Below are 7,350 nucleotides of genomic sequence, written 5' to 3'. Positions count from 1 at the left end.
GAACTAGGAGCTTTTATGCTTGAGTTGTGTTCTTTTTGGGACTATTTTTATTGGTCAAGGGAGCTTAAAAATGGATCCAAAGGAATCTACACCCTAACTCATAGCCCTTTTAGATAGTGGTGTGTGCAAGAGTATGTGAATGGGATAGACTTATCAAGAGAAGATCACCTCTTAAGAGGGTCTACTCTTTAACTCTATTGCCATCAAAGATGAAGAAGTAAAATATTTAGTCTAGAAATTAAATTGCAACTAATCTTACAATTTAAATTGGATAGAAATAAATGAAATCAAATGTAATATATTCTAATGTTCTCAAAGACCTTATTGAGAACTTATTGGAGGAGATTATCTCATAGAGGGATTACTTTCTCTCCACAAACCTCTAATTAAGGAAATGTAAATCTACATTACTAAACTAGAGAGTATGTAAATAAATTAAAAATTTTTGAAATTAAAGAAGGGGGAGTAGTAAGAAGGAGGATATTAGATGGGGGAGTAGAGAATTTAACTCCACATTGGTCTTCTTCTTCCTCTTGTTTCTTCTTGAATTTTTTTTCTAGGGGTTTTGAGAGATGGGAGGCTAGAGAGGTTTGGGAGATTTTTGGGTAGAATTTTGGATTATCAAATGATCTTCTCCTCCATTTGCCTTAAATGGGTCTCATATTTATAGGATTTTAAGAGACCTTTGAGGATAAATTGGTCTTAAATCTTTAAATTCCCAATAACTTCATTAAAAGTTTTATGAAAAATCACAATTACTCCTTATGTTCTTGACCTTGATGGTATTTCACTCATTCATGGGTCTCACCAATCATGATGATTGAAAGATAGGTTAGTAAAAGCCAATAATTTCTAAAGACTTCTTTGGGAGGGGTAGAGTAGTCCTAAGACTTTGGCTTTGAGTCAATTGTGAGGAAACCAAGTCAAATGACATATAATTAGATGATAAGTTTTTGACCTTTTTAGTCATTTTCTTTGAGATAATCTTCAACAAACTAGAAGTTAAAGGGTCATTAGGCACAAATTCTAGAGAACTCTCTTAAGTGGATAAAAGTGTCATGGATCATTGAACTTGGTAAAATCACATTGAATGCCATGGAAACTCTTTGAATTTTGAAGAATATGGAAAGGTAGAAGTTGAAATCCATTCTAATGAGTCATAACAAACCTGAGTTAGGGAGGTAATTATCATTGAGTAGGGACTATGCAAGACAAAATCTTTGTTAGGAGACTTGGAAATTACGAGAAGACCAAAGTGGTGGAATTTATTGGAGAGTTGAAGAGAGGTAAAAGACTAAAAGAAGAGGGATTTCTTGAGGGAAAATCTAGTAAGAAGGGTGGTTAGGGGGTCATTTTCCCTAATAAAATTCGAGCACATATGGGTTTCAAACTCCTTAAATTTCTTGGATAAACCTAACGTTCGGCCAAGCTAAATTTAACCCTGACTAAATCCTTTAAGCCTAGCCGAACCTAAGGTTCGACCAAGCTAAATTTAACTCTCGGACTCGACCCAAGCATAAATGGGGGGGAGGGGTCTATAGCATTAATGTTGACTAAATTTTTATGAAGTCACCACTATTTGTAGTGGGTTTTATTAGTGTAATAGTCAAAACTCCATATCAACTAATTTCTCATCTTGACTAAGTAGAAGTATGCCCTTAATATTTGTTCGGATCAGTTAGCCAAGTTGATTGAACATCTCGTCTACATATGGTGTAACTCTTAAATAATGGTAGAGGCTTACACTTGATTAGTTAAATTATGTTAATTATTATAAGGCCTAACTTTCTATACAAGGGTGTAGAAACTTCTGTATTCATGGTTGGAATTTCTACATTATTGCATAGTAAGAATGGCTAGCTTTGTCAAACTCTCTATACTCTTGCGTAGTGAGTGAGATTAGCTTGGCCGTATTCCCTATACTCTTGCGTAGTGAGTGGGGCTAGCTTAGCTGAACTCTCTACCCAAGAGTGTGTTGAGTTTGACTAGCATGGCCGAGCTCTTTACACTTGTGTGGTGAGTTCTGCTAGCTTTGTTGAACTCCCATTCTCAAATGTATGAAGTTTTGTCACACTCTCTCGTCATTTGGAGATGAATCTTGAGGATCTTTGATCATCCAATGTTTAGAATCACGTTGTGTAAAAATTTGACTCCCACAATTTCCCACTCTTAGAGTATGAATTCTAATAGGATTTTATAGCCTAAGAAATATCTTTTAAGTTATGGAGTAAGATTTTTGACACATGTATTGTAGAAGCCACTAAGAATTGTTCCTAGATAGTTTTGAGGGGAATCAGTCTCCAATTAAGGGCATGGTTCACGCCTCGTTGATATTTTGAAACGAGATTGCTTCGAGGCAATCTGGTTATGGAGTCGATCTCCGGTCATGGGTTTGGTTGTCACCTCACCGATCCTTCAAACTGAGAATTCCCTAAGATAGTTTGCTTGTGGAGTCAAGCTTCGATTGTGGGCTTGGTGTGCATGTAATCATTGGTACAAAAAAGACTTTAAACATCGGATTTTAAACTCATGTCTAAAACAATAGACACCGATTTAAAATCTAATGTTTATTCGATTGATGTCTTAACTCTTCAACTTTAGACTTAAAAATCGATGTCTAAAATGAACAAAACCGATGTCTAAAGTAAATTATAGAGTTTTATTAAAACTGATGTCTAAATTTTTTTACTAATAATTTTTCAATTTTTCTGAGCCTGACACCTGCTTCTGAAAAATACCCAACCAAGCAACATTAAGGCACTATCACGCTAATTTATAAAAAACATAGCTTACATTAAGTCAATAATTTACAAAATTACCTAGTAGTACTAAATAAGTTCTTGTAAATATCAAATACAGAAAGATCAAATTAATAGTACAAACAATTCCACATCACACTACAAAAATAAACCCATGGCATACTTCTCAGTCCAGCTCCTCTCAATTGTCTCGAGCTTGCTTCAAACATTCCAAGATATGTGACTTCATCTTCATTGATCTTCAATAAGCCAGTAATAATATTTTACTGCTCTGTTGGCAATCTCACACATGGTCCTTTGACCGATGCTCTACTGGCAATCTCATACATTTTCTGCTGATGATCATCATTGAATGGAGCTCACAATTAGCAAAGCTACAAGAAAAGGGTAGAAAAGGCAGAACTATTGATTAATTATCAAGGATTATGGCTCAGGCAAGTCCTTTATCAATGGTTGCAAGTCCCTTATATTTAGTGACATTGGTCCATCAAGCCAGTATACTTAATTTTATTGGACCAAAAAATAACTATAACACATTTTTCTCATAAGAAAATCATCTAATAACCCATGATCAAAATCTACACTTAAGAATCAACTCATCATTAAGCTGTAATGAAATAACATAATGGTGAAATAAATCTAATAGGTTTTAAGGAATCGTTTCAAGAAGCCATCATGACAAGAGAAACCTACTTCTACAAGTTAACCTACTAGTCCAAAACCCGATGTTGCATGTATTCTTATGAAAGGGTGAAGCACTCATGTAGGACACATATCGGATTTTAACACTCCACAAGCTAGTGCATGACTTAAGGGTTTTTTTTTTTTGGGTTCAAATGGCATATCTCCAGCCACATGAAGACATTACACAAATCCCCTTTTCCACTATTCACCCATGTAGTGAAGCAACAAGTATGTTAAACTCTAGTTATCACTTGTACAAAAAAGACTTTAGAGTTCAAGCATCAAACATTTAGAGTTCCATGAGTAAATGATCATCCCACTTAGTCAAGGAAAAAGGCATATTAAAGTAGAGCAATTAATAGGATTATATATAAAATTTAACACAAATACCTTGCATAGTTGTGTTTTGAAACTCACTCACCAACTCCTATATCATTGAGGGAGCAAAGCAAAACAAAGAATGTAAAATAATTAGAATGGAGTACCTGAAGGTATTACACTCTCGCGGTGCCATATCCCCATGTTCGCTCTAGTTGCCTTCGTTTGTAAACACGGAGGGCTTCTACAATTATCTATACGAATATTTGTTAATTTCCCTTATTCAAGTTTTCACCAAGTGACAATCAATTAATTGATTAGAAATTAGAATCATACCTCAAAAACAATGCATGCTCAAGTTGTCTCACCACGGACTTCTGTTACGCCTTTTAAGATCACCTATGCCATCTCAAGAAAATGTAAGCATTCCTCATACAACATCTATACAGTTGAGCAGACAACATCTATTCAGAGAAAATATAAGAGGAGAAATACAATTTTTTTGAATATGATTGTTGGTTGATTGAGCTTACTTTGTTGTAATTGTTGAATATATAAGAAGATTTTCTTGGTACAGGTTCAATTAAATTATTTTCATCACTACTTGGGAAAAATATGTAATTGCTTTCATCATAATTTAAACACTTACCAACAGTAGAATTTTCAACTGGCTGAGGAGTATAACATGAGAGGAAGTCAAAATTTGTGGATTGATCTTGGTTAAATGCAGTAAGGTCATCTAGAAGATCATCCATATTAATGAGTTCATTGTCGCCACGTTTAGAGTCAACTAAATTCCACTCTGAGAATTAAGATGCGAGGAAGAATTAAGGATAAAATACAATTAGAGATATCAAAAAAAAAAATTAATAGGCAAAAATTATCTGGTAGACTCTGTTTTTTCTTATAACCCTATTTCTATAAAAGTGAGGTCAACCTTTATCATGTCGAGAAACATACTAGCCTCATGATTTTCTTCTGATGTGAAACCAATTGGTGATTGCAAGTGATGTCTATTAAAAAAAATAGGATGATGTCTAAACTGTTTTTTGTAGTAGTGAATACCCTAAGTTTTTTATGCGTATCTCGAGAGAGTTCGCAGGTCAATTAGTACGAATTTTTTCTTGAAGTTGGAATTTGAATAATTCAATTACACTATTAGATTTGTAACAAAAAATTAATCGAGATAGACTATAAGTTTGAGTAAATTGGATTTTGAAATATAAACTTATTAAATGAAAGAAAATAATTATGTTAATGACCTTTACAACCTTTTGGCTCTATAAATATTAAACAAGATAGACTATAAGCTTGCAAAAATCGGAGATTGCTACTATTGGGAGCTGAATTTGAAACTCAACTCCTTCAGCCAATTTACCACCACAAGTCCCACTCAGCCCATATGACAATGGTTAATTTAACTACTATATTAATGAGCACATATATTTCTCTTTTATAAGGTGCTCATTTTAATGCAGTTTAAATTATAGAAAGTAGGTTTGAGAAATAACCTTGATAATAAGAAACAAAACGTAAAATAGACGTAAAGAGACAATGACAAAAAATTTACGTGGTTTGATAAAGTTAACTACGTCAACGGTCAATGAGAAGACCATTTCACTATATCCATAAAAACCAAGGTTACATTCACTCTCCCTCTAACAAAAATTGAAAAAATAAAAATTGTTACAATTTAGACTAACATTGTCTCGGACGTTATGAGATGGAGGAGTCATCTCCAATGATATTTCTCACTACTCAAGAAGCCTTTAGTGATACTTAACAAGACATTCCATTTCCAAAACTTTCTTTCCTTTTGTCGAATTGAAAAAGAAGTAAAGTTGGTATCCTTTATAAGTATCAATGTATGAATTAAAAGTTGGAAGATTTCCTTCATTTGGGTTCAATTTGATTCTTCTTTGTGTGATTTGCTTTTCACACCAAGCACTAGACAGTATAAGATTCAAAAACAAATATCGAAGGTTGAATAAAGATTAAGGAAAATGCTAATAAAGAAAATATCTAATTGTTGATTAATTTTAATATTTCATTAAAATTATGAAGATCAACAAACGTACCAGGAGATGAAATAGCCTTGGAAACCGGGATCGGATCTATGACCTCATGATTAAAACACAAGTTGTTTAGCAAAATAACTTTATGCGCAAAATCAAGGATAAAGAAAATGATAGGGAAGCGATTTCCATCCATCATACCAACCAAGGCCCTACAAAAGAAATTTCAATGGCAAGCTAAGATTATCATATTAGACTTAAGGATTGTTATAATTTATGAAATTAATTATAATTTAATAGCAAAATACTCACACAACACACATCCAAATTGTTGATAGGTAGATTTGAGGAGCTCTAGTATGAAGATTTGTGGGAAATTGATCCTTGATGGGGGAGGAGAGATATAATAAGAACTGAATATGTGATTCGGCGATGATCTTAGCATTAGTCGAAGTACTCACGTGACACATATGAGGGCATTGATAGATAGACTCTAACAAACTCAAACCTTGAGATTTAGCAATAGAAAACTAGTTTATATTGACTCTTTATGTGGTGAGAGTGATAGAAACAAGAGTTATTTTCATTTACAGGGAAAATACTCATTCTTGGCATATAAACATCGCATTGACAACTAGTATCTAACAACTTCCAAGTATTGACAACTGACGTCCGATGACCTCCTGTACGAAAATTCCCTAACCTAAAATAAATTTGTATCAATCCTTGATGGGGCAGTCAAAAATTTCCTTTTTCGCCTAAAAGAATAATTTTTTGAAATGCCCTAACAAAATTTATTCTTTTTTGATTTCTCCTTTGAGGGCATATCATGTAGGGTACTCACTGATTTGTTAGCCAAAGTACTCACTTGACGCCAGGGTTATCAATGGACAAGGCTAAGCCGGGTTCAGGTAAGGCTTTAAATGGGCTGGGCACTTTAAGGCTAAAAAACTTGGCCCGAACCCCACCCATCTAAATATCTGGCTAGGCTAGGTCGTGTTTAAGAAATAAAACCTTAGTCCAAGCCCAGTCCACCTATAACTCACCCACCTATATTCGGACCATTCGCGGGCTGGGCCAAATTTGGTTTTTACTCTTTTTTATTGTATCAAAGAACAAACCAAATAACAATAAATTAATCAAAGTAATATTTTGTTATCAAATTTGACAAAATTAATTGCATTCTAAACAATAATATTTTAAGGGTACCATTACTAATTTATAAAAAAAATTATTATGTAATATATTTTAATATAGTATAGCGGCCAGTACACCAAATTGACTAAATTAAGAAACCGAAATCCGGTCCATAGCATGTCGGGCCAAAACCCGACCGATTGACAACCCTACTCTATACTGGTCAAGGCACTGATAACTAGATTCGATCAAACTCAAACCTTGAGATTTAGCAATAGAAAAATAATTTGTATTGATTCTTGATCATGTGAGAGTGATATAAACATGATTTATTTTCATTTACAATCAAAATATTTGTATGCAGCACACAAACATCGCATTGACAATTAACATCTGACTACCTCCAATCAAATGACTCGTAACCTAAAATAAATTTG

General features: G+C 33.7%; 1 long non-coding RNA gene across 1 annotated transcript; it reads right to left on the bottom strand.

Annotated features, from left to right (window-relative positions):
* Positions 1–3,219: 3,219 nt before the first annotated feature.
* LOC147384008 (uncharacterized) lies at positions 3,220–6,602 on the bottom strand. The gene is made up of 4 exons (XR_015173114.1): positions 5,840–6,602; positions 4,411–4,563; positions 4,098–4,202; positions 3,220–4,015 (listed from the first exon to the last, which is right to left on the bottom strand). It is a non-coding gene; the product is annotated as an uncharacterized LOC147384008 (long non-coding RNA).
* Between the last annotated feature and the right edge of the window lie 748 nt (positions 6,603–7,350).

The sequence above is a fragment of the Akebia trifoliata genome, chromosome 15, assembly GCF_017979445.1.
Source record: "Akebia trifoliata isolate Shusen 1 chromosome 15, ASM1797944v1, whole genome shotgun sequence".
Classification (NCBI taxonomy): Eukaryota; Viridiplantae; Streptophyta; class Magnoliopsida; order Ranunculales; family Lardizabalaceae; genus Akebia; species Akebia trifoliata.
Note: the sequence above shows the minus strand (reverse complement) of the source record. Positions and strands in the feature narration are given on the sequence as shown.